The 13251-nt window shown below is 37.7% G+C and overlaps 1 protein-coding gene across 3 annotated transcripts in view; it reads right to left on the minus strand.

Moving 5' to 3' along the window:
• Positions 1–13251, minus strand: part of LOC136824375 (coiled-coil domain-containing protein 130 homolog) — a 38160-nt gene that overhangs the window by 6500 nt on the left and 18409 nt on the right. The window lies entirely within an intron of this gene.

Here is a 13251-nt window from a genome sequence, read left to right on the forward strand (position 1 = left end):
GTCATAAACATTAGAATCCATTTCGCTTTTGTATTTTAGACAAAATGCAACGCGGTTTTATGAATGTCAGATCATCATATTCCTTTGAGAGTAGATCGTGGTATGCGCCAGAATATATGATCTGTTATGAGATTACTTTAATAATTAGGAACCATCGCGAAAGGGTTCAATTTTTCCCGGTAACAAAACCCGGTCCTTGCATGGTTCGCTCAACTCATACAAAACCGAGACGGCTGGTTGCGAATCCTTGGAGGGCCGGGTAAACGATCCTATCGTTTACACAAGATCACTAAAAGTGGGAATAGCTTAGGAGGCGGGGGATAAATTTGAAAACGGTGGTTAGCCCGGGGAGTTAACAGTGGCGGAGGTGTTTACAAACTTGTTTGTTCCAAGCTCTAGCGCCACTAATTTTTCCGTGAACCGCCGTGATGAATGAAAACCTGCAGTCAGTTTAATTTTATTTGAGTCCTTGGACCAACATAATTTGCGGTTCGCCGGGCCAAACCCTCGTTTCTTGCAAGAATCATAATCCATTGTCCAAAATACAAGCCCATCTACGTAATATTTACTGTTTATGTTTTGAAAATCTTTCAATAAACTTCCTATTCACAACACCTCATTTTCCGTGCCGATATCAACGCGCGGTTTGGACCAAGGCCATCTGGGCATACCTTAAAAGCGCCTTTATTTTAATAATGATAACAAAACACAACATTCGATCGAAAATATTCATGTTCAAACATGTCCCTCTGAAAGCCGGTTTTGTATACAAATATTGAAACCGCGAATTACGGTTTTAGTTCCTTCTCCTTATTTGCATTTATAGAGACAGTGAAATGTTTGATTCTTTATCCTTCTTACTTCCTTGTTTGGTGAACAGTTGACATTTTGGGGAAACGTGTGAAAAAGGTTATCTGTGGGGCTTAGGGGCTTTGAGGCATAGATATCTTATATAAAATACTCGAAATAGCTTCTTCGTCCCTAGCAAAAGCAAAATTATGTACCACCTTAAAAAACTGACGTCAAAGTTTTAACATTTTGGGAAACGTGCGAAAAGGGTTATCTGGAGGACTTGGCGTGCTGTAAATTTCAAAATTTTGAATTTTGGCGCCCACTTATTTTAAGAGCAATGTCTTCAAAACTATAACGCAAGCAAAGCAAAACGTGAACTTTTGGATGTAAACAAGCAAAGAGGCGCCGAAATTAGTCAATGGCTTTTTAGATATTCTCGTCTTTCGGCGTCCATCAAAATATCGGCTGCTGAAGCGGTTGCCCCCTCTGCATCTCCTTCATCCAGGCGGATGTATTATCCATTTTGAGATTTCATACTTTCAAAAGAATCCGTACATTACGAGGATACAAAGCTTTTAATGGCCCGTGAACTATAAGAGCCCAAAGCTTCCCAGGTAAAGTATCGTCGTTTTGTATAAGATTACCATTTCCGCACTAAGATTCTTGTCACTTCTATTCGATTTGTCACCGCTATTTTCCCCGGGATAACCGGCATGAGATTTGAAAGTGTTTGTTTGTAAAGGTATGGAAAATCTTGGATTTAGAATCGGTACATTACAAGGATACGAACTTTTTTAATGGCCTGTGACCTAAGAGCAAGCTTCCCAGGTAAAGTAGGGACAGACATAAGTGAAGGTAGAGAGTCTATCACCATATTTCTCTAACATACTGCCTGGAAGTGTTTGGGATTCGAACACAGTCCATTGCGGTGCAAGTCTGTGATCGAAACCTTCATACTACCAATCGGCAGAATGTTAGTGAGACACAGTGATAGCTAGGCTTCTGCTCATCCTCTAGCGAAAAAAGTTTCTTACAGCTTATAGCTTATCGTTCTACACCTTCAATTTGAGCTTTACTAAGGGACAGACATGCATTTTTAACACTGATTTACACTCGAATTGAACGAAGAGAGAAGGACGAAATACGCCAATAGATAGATCAAACTCACGAGGTTAAAAAGGTCCCATCATAAAATTCACTCTTTATTTTCATAAGAACTATTTTATAATTAGTCTCAAAATCGTAACGATAGTTAAGAGCTGAGCGGAGCTGGATTTCAAGTAATTTAAGGATCAAAGTAGTAAAAATTAAGTATAAAAGCCTAGACAGCCTCAATGATAATATAAAAAATGATAAGAAAAGTTTAGAAAATAAGAACAGCCGGGTTGCAAAAAAGATCTATTGGCTCTTATAAGAAAAAGACAGTTTAAGGAAAAAGACAAACAAACTACTCGACATGAATGGAAGTATTGCTTAATAAACCTTCACCTCTCGTAAACATACTTCAGTAGCGGTAGAAGATGGTTCGATGGGTCACGACTGCAAAAAAGTTATGACAGTTTGATCTCTCTAATTCGATATTCCAGGGGAATTGGATTTTCATCGAATAATGGAGCGTATCGAATAAGCGTCGTTTATGAAAGTTTTCTTGTTGACGGTGACTTTCAATATTATCGAATAATGGAGCATATCGAATAGAAGAACATCGAATTAAAGAGCGTTAACTGTATTGTACAGGTTTCAGTTTGATAGTGGAGACAGTTAGTTTTTAATTTGATAGAAGACTTGAGTATATGACCAGTATATGACCATTTTTACTATCTTTATATTTGCAGGTTTTCCCAAATCATTCCAGTCTCTTAAATTGTAGAAACTCAAAAATAGGTGTTGCTGGGAACACGATACAACGACTACTCGTTTCCAAACTTCCGTTACACGTCAAAGATGTATAAGTCCACCGGAGATAGCTGAAGAATGCTGAAAATAGTCGGGGACGGACTAAGGACGTAATTTCCTCGTCGTTAAGACGTACTCCAGTGGCCTTTTGTACATACTGGGTAACACCCAGGCTGAGAATGCAGATAATTTACTTTAGATGCACTGTAGAAAGAGACTTTTTATATTTTCGGGAGATTCCTTTACTTACTACAACATAAACAAACGGAAGAACGGGTGATTCCTTTGTCATAAATAACACTTGTAAAAGGGTCACTAGAAAACAATAACAAATTGATACTTTATTATTATGAACTTATTAAATTACATTATACAATTCTTGAACTGTAGAATCTACTTCTGTTACGTTCTTACAAAAAAGGACATTAAGCAGAACGGCATTTTGAACCTACACGTTTTTTTTATAAGAACATCCAATTCTTTTGAAGCCTTTTTTGAGTTTTAAGCCTAAAGTGTCCTTTTTCACCATTTTGTGAGTATTTTTGTCCATTTTCCTAAGAAATCGGGTGTTTTAGAGTCCTCAAAGCCTTAAAATGTTTATTTTTCCGAACTGGTCAAGGATTCTTAAACGATTTGGATGGCACTGTCACTGTTGAGCTAACTGGCTCAAAACAAACTGTCTCAGTGACACTCAAAGGGTTAGTATCTAAGAACTGTCAGTATTTTTGTCCATTTTCTTAAGAAATCGGGTGTTTTAGAGTCCGCAAAGCCTTAGAATATTCTTAACTTGTCCTTAATTTTTCGGGCACCCAAGCCTTATGTTTTTATATAGTTTGTTCTTATATAAAAAACATGTATGATGTTGTTAACTCAAAAGTCAATAATCTATAATCGGTTCGGTCCTTTTTGATTTATGTTTTAACAGACTTGTTTCCGGAAACTTAGGGGGAAGTTTTGGCATCAAAGTAACATATGGGGCCTAAGGTAAAAAAAGGGATTAGCGACTTTTTCTTTCACTCTCGACGTGAGTACAAGCGTTGCCAAAACACTAATGAAATGAGAAAAAAACTGTCGCGATAACATAAAGATATTTTCTTTCCAAGATACACCCATGCCTTAGTGCCCGGTGGAACTTTTTCTCATAAGCTAGACCTTTTCATAAATTATGTCACGCACATCACTTGCCTCGTTTTGAAATTATTGCCATGGTGATTTACTTCCAACGGATTTTATGTGATGTTCGTGACGTAACTTATGAAAAGGTCTATAGGGATGGTTTTTGAGTGTAATTTTTTTCGCACGGTTTTTTGAAACGGTCGTTTTATCGAAAATCTATCACAGAAATTTTTTCCGACTATGCCATCGTCGGCTGTGACTTCTGGTCTACGCATAGTTTTTTTTCCAGCGTTTATTACCTCCGTAAACATCGTCTAAGCTGGAACAGTTTAGTACTAAGAGTTACCGGGGTACGGAGTAGCGAAAACCCAATGTGGTTGAATTACTTGGTGATACTATCTTATTCGGCTAATAATCTATACCGATAATAATGGAAATCATCGTCAGCAAGAAATTCTCATAAACAACATTCTACTATTCGATACGCTCCCTTATTCGATGAAAATCCAATTTCCCTTGACAATCGAATTAGAGAGCGTCAACTACACTACGAAAGGAAAGGCCATCAAAACATGACACAAAAACCTCCTTTTCCCGTTAAATTCTATGAAACGCATTTCACGGTAGAGATTTTCAGTAATCGGAGCCGATGAATTAAAAATCAAACAGATCAACAAATGCTTAAGGGTTACTGCTATCTTTTCTTACAAAGCATTAAATATCGAATGACAGACAGAGAGTTAGGCCAAGTCAAGTGAAAGAAAGAAAAAAACGTGTGCAAAAATTGGTGCATGTCTCAAGCTGTTATATAAGACAATGCAATGTAATTTTTAGAGTCTTTTTGCCCCCTTCCATGGAATACGCAATCATTCGGAGGGGGGGGGGGGCTCGTGTCGCTGGCTAGGGTACATTTTAATTATTTGTTTATGTTTCAATTTCCATCCTGAAAATTGTCCAAAATAAGGAAAAATCGACCCTGTCAGGTGCACATCTCTTGTTAGAAATCTTCAGATCCTAAAGAAAGGACCTTGCCCACCGGAACTTCCCTGTACCCTATTTTGCCTAAATACCCCCCTCCAGGGAAAATGAGCAACTGAAGCCCTTTTAGGGCGTTTCATCAAGTTTTTTATTTTATGTGCGGCGCTCGTTGAAGAAGGGTAGACTAGAGACTGAACTTTGCTTGTTGATGATTTTGACGGCGCTGAGTCCAGTGAAGTCCTTATCAGCGCCATCCAGTCTATCAAAAAGCCTAAAGTGGCCACGAGCTAACTAAAGGGCGGTACTAAATAGAGGACATACGGTCAAAATCCAGAGTAGAGAAGGTGTGAATCCATTGATATGGTACAAAAAATATAGATTCAGGAAGAAAGGAAAAACTATTTTTGGGAATTCTCAAAGGTGTAAATCTTCACAAAATATTTACTTGTGGCAACAAGGAAGGAAAACGATAAAAGGTCACAGACACTTTAGGTCTATCTATAACGGTGCCATGAAGCCTAGACACCAACATACTACATAACATACTTTTATTACGGGCGGATATTGAGATAATATACGGTTTGAATCAAAAGGTCACGTAGTCTGACGTCATGCTTGCTATCTGTTATCTGATATTCCGATGGCGGATTGGCGGCCGCCCACGCTAAAGCTCTGAAGAAGCGGGCCAATTTCTCATCGGAGAGGAATGATAGTCGGCCTTTGATAACCTGAACCTCTTTAGCGCCGAGAAAATTCGTTGGTACCGGGAAGATGTCTTAATAAATTCTCATGAAAAGACCATCTTCTAACACCCCCTTCTCACAGACCCGGTAGGATTTTTTTAGCCAGTAGAGATAAAAGTAACGGACCAAAACTCGATGGGGATGGATATTCCCATGTTTTTTAAAGCTGGAGATTTGAATTCCATTGTTTTCGAGCCATAAAATTCAGTAGGGATGGAAACAATAGCACAGTATTTTGCCGTGAAGATTTGCTTATCTGACGGGGACAAAAATTAGACTATAACTTTCCACTGGGGACGATATTTTGGCCGATTGTTTGGCCCTTGCTGTTCGAGTTACAGAGACATTAGCGAGATTAGGGTATCGATAGATTAATCAAGCGGACAGACGAACTTCCTACAGCCTTCGTTCGTGCAGCGGCGCTTTTCTACAGGCTAATCGGAAAGCAAGGTGGACTTACACCACCCAGGGTTTGCTCCACCCTGCTTCTTGAACGAAAAATGAGCCGGAAATTCGTTCTAGAAGCTACATTGGTTTAATTACGGAGTAAGTCTACCTTGCTTCCGAGTTAGCTAGTAGAAAAGTGTGTAGCATGAACGGAGGCCGTTCGTCGTTATTTATCTACACGCCTTTTTTATAAGAGCAAACTTTATAAGAACATGAGGCTTCGATGGCCAAAATATCAAGAACAAGTTAAGAACATTTTAAGGCATAGAATGTACCCCCCTGAGCTTTTAAATTTTAAATTATGTTAAAAATCTATGCTGTGGGGAAGGTTTTAACCCTCTTGAAAAATTTTTTTTTCATGCTTTTTCATGCTAATATTTTGCTTTGTGAAGGTTGGGGCTATGTTTCTATAATTTAGCTGGGGGCTATTTTCCTTAGCCCCCCTGAAAAATGCTGGGGGCTGGACCCCTCTGCACACTATGAAGGCTTTGCAGACTCTATAACGTCAGATCTCTTAAGAAAACGGACAAAATTACACACAAAATGGTGAAAATAAGAACATGTTAAAAACATTTTTAGGCTTGAAACTCAAAAAGTTAAGAACATCCGAAAGTTTCAAAAATTTTGGGTGTTCTTATAAAAAAACGTGAACCAATACTTAACCACACTATTAATGTATTTGTGCTCGAAAAAAGGTGCGAGGTATATTAGACTCTACCTTGGCGACGACTAGGAAGTGATAGGTCATATGGCATACAACCTTTGAAAATAAAGTGTTAAAGTTTCCCAATAGACAGGAGAAGGAATGAGATAAGGGATATAATTGCTGGCTCAAATATGGTAAAATCAACCTCGTAATCTAGCCCAAAATTTACACAAGTGTTCGATACACGTCTTTTTTATAAAAAAAAACTATATAAGAACATAAAGCTTCGATGGCCAAAATGTTAAGAACAAGTTAAGAACATTTTAAGGCTTTGCGGATTTTAAAACACCCGATCTCTTAAGAAAATGGTTAAAAATACTCACAAAATAGTGAAAATAAGAACATGTTAAGAACATTATAAGGCTTAAAAAGTCAAGAAAATCAGAAGGCTTCAAAAATTTTGGATGTTCTTATAAAAAAGCATGTAACGAATCAAAAATTCGAAATCTACCAAAACAGCCCAGCTAATGCCACTAAATTATTTTAAAATAAAAGTTGAGAATTGATTTGAAAATACCGGCGATACAGAAAGACACTTTCAAAAGCAACATAGATGGATACACATTTTTTTCTTTATAAGCAACCAAGTTGTTAAGGCTCGAGCCCTTAAATTAGCTGAAATTAACTGATATCTTGTTAAGTAAAAGCTTTTTGGATAACATAATTACGGCAAACGATAGCTCTTGACTCAAGAGCATAAATATGGTATAATATCAAGGGTTGGCCAAAGCTAATTTTTCAAAAAACGAGCTAGAACCCTGATCGGGGAATTGGAGTTGCTTATAAAAAGATTGTGTATGGAGATATGACAAAAATAAGCGTTAAGACCTCTTCGTGAATTGTTTTGACCGCAAATCTTATACCATAAGACATTTCAATGTATTGATGATGATACTGTAAAAAGTTATCTTAAGCACCTGACAATACATTTGTTTATTTACAATTGCAATGGAAGTTTGTTGACTTTTTTAATATGGTCAACAAGCCCTTGAAATGGTTCTATTTTGCACTGCACGATCTCTCTTTAGCGAGTTTATGTATTCGAGATAAATCGAGGGGGACGGTATAAAGCAAAGTTGACATGTTGACGGAAATCACCGTCCACTTTGGACGGTAAAAACACCAAAATACCGTCGTCTGTTTAGGTGAGCAAAGGCGATATAGAGCCGTACATCAACTATCGACTTTGTTTTGTATCATTTCACTTACCGTCGCTCTCGATATCCTCCGATACATAAACTCGGTTTTATCTCTTACAGAACGTTGTAACCTTTTATCAACGCATTATTTTTACTAAGCAAAAAAGTTGCTCAGCCCTGAGAATGGCAAAAATTTAAGCAGATTGGCCTTAGCAACCTAACCCTGAAACTGAGCATGAACCGGGAAAGCTCCAAAAAATACCTAAAAAAGAGGCGTTTTCGGCATTATTTGGCATTAAAATGTATACCGATAGTATTTATAGTATTTGGGGTATTTTGGACATAAAATGAGATGAAAAAGTTGCTAGGATTATTGGCTCAAAATCTATAAGCAACCTTTTGGCTGAAATCTGAAAAATCCTTAGCAACTCCATCCCTGAGCCGAAAATTAGGGTTGCTTATAAAGAATGTGCATATGATGGATGAATAATAGACTCAAGAAGCTCATCGGCCTTATTAAAAAGGTTTTGGTCATCCCTGCATCTTTTAGAATAAATAGCAGCTAAAAAAGGGCCGAGAAGGTGTCTATCATCTACTGAACGGGGGCCACTAATGACTTTTTCATAGACTGGGTTGCGCTGATAATTAGCCAGCCTTTCTAATTCAGATTTATTTGTGTCGGCAAAAAATTCTGGGTTCTATAGTACAGTAAGCATTATTACGTCTATTACAAAAGCCAAATTTACGTCGGGAATAGCCGAATATCGACGCGAATTAGAAGGGCTGAGTAGCCTGGTGTATTATGACAGTCTTCATTTTTTATTTTCACTTGATCACACAGCAAATCTATGCCACTAAAACTAGATCTAGTATGGAGGAAAGCTTCTTTACTTAGCTGATCTTGTTCAAGATGTGTATTGGCGATAGTAATGGAGTTTTTTGGGGGGGAGTCTGGTCCAATTTTTTCAGACAGTCCCTTAGAAAAAGGGAGTGGTCTAGTTTTCCTTGAAGAGACAGTTTTTTACTTATGGGCTTTAAATAAACACTGAAATGAGTTATTGACTTTTGTTTATTGATAGAGTTAAGTGTACACCCACACTGAGATATTTTCCAAAAATACTCGAATTTCATATTGTTTTTAGTATAAGAATTTTTGACACAAGAAAATTAGAGACTTATTGAAAAAAAACTTACTCCCTGAGATGTAGGCGAGGTATCATAAAACAAAGTTCTAAAAAGCTTGTCTTTTCAAATGCTCTCAAAATTTTACTTTGGCTTTCAAACAAAACCTTTTTACTTCAACCTCATATAAAGATTGCAAAATTTTCAATGCTAAAAACATTAAGAACGAGTTAAGACCAGTGCAAGGCTATGGACTATTTCCAAGTGTTAGGAAATACAAACACAAAATAATGAAATTGAGAGCATTTTAAGAATATTTTAAGGTTGAAACTCAACTCAATGAGGAATATCCGCAGGCATTCAGAATTTTGGATGTTCTTATAAAAAATGTTAATGTAGTCTATGCTTCCAAATGTCACACCACTACCTTGCCAGTCGTAGATGGGGTGTCAAAAGCGCTTAATATACTACTAAAAATTTAGCAACGCCCCTAAATCAAACTAAATGAAAAACTGTCATAGACTTAGGGTAATATTTCTTCGTTCAGGTGACATCTCTATAGGAACACAACGCTGAATTTGGCCAAAACTTAAGAACAAATTAATAACACGATAACTGTACTTTCATTCACCATGGTCTTGATGCAAATGTTGATAAAAGTAAACGCGGAAAAGAAGGTGTTGCTATTGTTCTGAGCAAAGAAGCAACGAGAGCATGGAATGAATGGAATACAACACTCGAATCCGCTTGTTGATAAATACGAAGTTCTCACTACTGCTATGACTTCTGCTGCTTCAACTGTATTGCCACAAAAAGCTCGTGTTAGTCCAGACTGGTTCACCGAAAATGAAACTGAATTGTCAAATTTGATTGAAAAGAGAAACCTTGCTATACTATGTAAAATGAATCGTGTTACAAGAAGGACCACTGAAAACCTTCGTGTCGCTCGGAAGCAGTTGAAATCTGCCATCTCAAGGGCAAAGAACAATTGGATTAAAAGTGTCTGTGATAAAGTAAATCAAAGAGACACTACTCGTACCGGTACTCAGGCATTAGTAGGGGCCAATAGACTTTTTTAAACGAATTTTCAAACGTTTTCGTAATAATATTTTATGTTCACTGGAGGGTCTTCTTTTCAAAAAACCAAAAATTTTCGAATTTTGGCAAATTTAGTAGATTTTTCTATGACGTCATCGTTTTATGACGTCATTTTGCCTTATTTCCTTTATATCTCCTAATATATTCATTTTCAGATATAGGTTGTGACCTTTTTCTTTATCGGTTTTTCATGCTCTTTCGAATGAAACAAAAATTTTTCAATTTTGACGACTTTTTATTTTGGTTGCCATAGTAACCAATGACGTCAGTGGTCACACCCGGCCCCACCTCTCAAATTTTGGTCTTCTACATTCAAGGAACAATATTCAATCATAAAATCCCTTTGCACACGCTGCTGCACACGGGAAGACATAGTGGCCTCTACTACATAATATTGGGACAGCATTAAACTTTTAAAAAGGGGAATGGAAAAACCTCCCCCAAGCAAGCAAACGATGATGATGAAACCGAACGGTGACAGATGTACCAGCCCTGAAGAAAATGCTAATGTGTTCCGTGACCATTTTGAGAATCTCTACGACAGACCAGCTACTTTCGATCCATCTGTGTTAGACCTCTTAGAACAACGACCGATTTTTCCGAATATTGATTATATCCCAGATGACAATGAGATACGTAAAGCCATCGGTCGCCTCAAAAACAAAGCACCGGGAGATTCGTCTCTTACACCTCAAATGTTCAAAACTCTACTTGAGGACAATGTATGTTTTAATCTACTTAAAGATATTATCGTTGATATATGGGTGAACGAAATTTGCCCTACCGATTGGAACACTGGTCTCCTCAGGATATTACCTAAAAAGGGGGATTTAAGAAAGCCCGGGAACTATCGAGGCATTATGCTCTTAGAATCCTCTTATAAAGTAATTGCTATCCTGATTCACAGTCGACTTCAACCACTTATCGAGAGCCTAGATCATGAAACTCAATGCGGTTTTCGAAAAGATAGGGGTTGCGTAGATGCGGTTTTTGTTTTCTCTTCAAGCTGGCAATAAAGAAAACGCAGAGAGCATAATCAAGAGACTTGGATACTGTTTCTAGACCTTGTCAAAGCCTTTGATAGGGTCCCTCGCCAACTTCTATGGATGGTCCTTGAGAAATTCGGTACGCCAAAGAAGCTCGTTTCGCTGCTCAAATCACTTCATTCATCCTTCCAAGTGAAATTCGTAGTCGACGAAGTGTCCCACACGCTGAAATGCACAATAGGCGTCAAACAAGGAGACATATTAGGACCGGCCCTGTTCACCATCTTCATCGCTGCAATCATGATCACCTGGAGAAAGAAAACGAACCGACCACTCTGTCTTTTCCACACAAAAAATGATTTCCAGATGACGGGTCGTCGTTACAATGCCAAAGGTTTCGAATTCCCAGTCGAAGACTCCGAATATGCAGACGACACTGCAGTACTTTTCGAATCTCGCGAGACTTTGGCTGAGTACTCACCGCTACTTGTTGAACATTTCGATCTTTTCGGTATGGAAATCCATAAAGGTGACCTAGAACATCCAGACAAACCTGCGAAAACGGAAGTTCTATTCGTATCCGCTCCTGAGAAATCTTACCGAAACGCTGCCACTTTTGATGATACTGATCTTTCAAATATCAATATTGGTGGAAGTTATTTCTTCCCTGTAGTTGAAAAGTTCTGTTACCTCGGCACCATGATTACCCGCGACTGTAAAGATAGCGAAGATGTATGTTGTCGAATCAAAAAAGCAGGTAATGCCTTTGGTGCATTACGTAGTTCTTTATTCTCAAACCCATCGATAACGTATGAAGCCAAAGGTGCTGCCTATTGTATTCTCATCCTTCCCATTCTTCTGTATGGTGCAGAATCTTGGTGTTTAACGGAAAATCTTTATAATCAATTACGAACATTTCATCATAGATGTGCTCGTTCAATGCACCGAATAAATCGTCGACACGTTTATTTACACCGGATAAGTAGTAATGAGTTGCTTGAAAATTTAAATATCCTTTCGATTGATGTTTATATTACAAAAAGGCAATTGTCGTGGCTCGGTCACGTGTCTAGAATGTCTTTCGAAAGAATGCCGAGGAAGTTTTTATCTTCATGGGTCAAAAATCGTAGACCAAGGGGTGCACCTGAATTTACTTTTGGGCGTGGAATGTATAAAGCACTTCGTCGTGCTAATATCAATAAAGATAATTGGTTTGTTTTGGCGCAAGATCGTTGTGAATGGCGTAGAATGATTAATAGTTTTACATAATGTCTAATTTTTTAGTGCTATATTGTTTTGCTTTATTACGCGTAGTAATTTCCTAGAGATATTTTATTTAATATTTAATTTTTCTAGGCCAATTCCTAATGATCTAGGATGGTTCACTCTCACTCTCTCTCTCTCAGACCATATTGCTCATAGAAAGAACATGAGAAGTAATGATTAATCGAGACAAAGGGTAAGTTGCCGTCAAAGGAAAAGCCTCAATGAATCGACCTTTTAGGGCCATAATTTTATCAATGAATCAATTAAAAAAGGGCACAAGTTTTAGTATCTCTCCATAACTTAGCCGATCATAGCGTCCATTAAAGGAAATGTAAGACGAAAAATATATACACGCGGAGCTTACAGCAGTAATTGATGGTATACGAAAAAAAAGCTCAGCACACTGTAAACACTTCTGTTACTTTTTCATTTCAATGTTTTTAAACTGATGATGGTGGTCGGATGACACAGAAACGTCTTGAATAAATTTTTGATTTTATGAAAATAAAATGAAGTCGCTTCTGTGTTTGAAATTTTTATTGAACTCATTCAGGAGGACCAACCAATTTGACTTCTGTTACTGTATACCCGGGGCTCGTTTTCAAATTTATCCTATCTCCTAAATTATTTCTTTTTAGTGAACTTGTGTAGACAAGATAAGAACCCATTATTTAAAGAAAACTCTGAGAGCTCTTACGATAATCTTAGGTCACCGAGCTCACGGTCTTTTAATGCACAGTCCCCAACCAAATGCAGACCTAACCTTTCGCTCAGGACGGATTCTTGTAAAGTAGCTTCGGACCTAATAGAGATTCCTAATTAATACAAAAGACCCTAATACAAAATCGGTCTAAAGGCCTATTGGGCCTAATCGAATTAAAGGGTTCTCCGGACTAAGTGAATTAAAGGGCCCTCGGAACTAATTGAACTAAATGTAAAAGGTCATTGGACCTATGGATCTA

This window comes from Clytia hemisphaerica, unplaced genomic scaffold (assembly GCF_902728285.1).
Source record: "Clytia hemisphaerica strain Z4C2 unplaced genomic scaffold, Clytia hemisphaerica genome assembly, whole genome shotgun sequence".
In the NCBI taxonomy this organism is placed as follows: Eukaryota; Metazoa; Cnidaria; class Hydrozoa; order Leptothecata; family Clytiidae; genus Clytia; species Clytia hemisphaerica.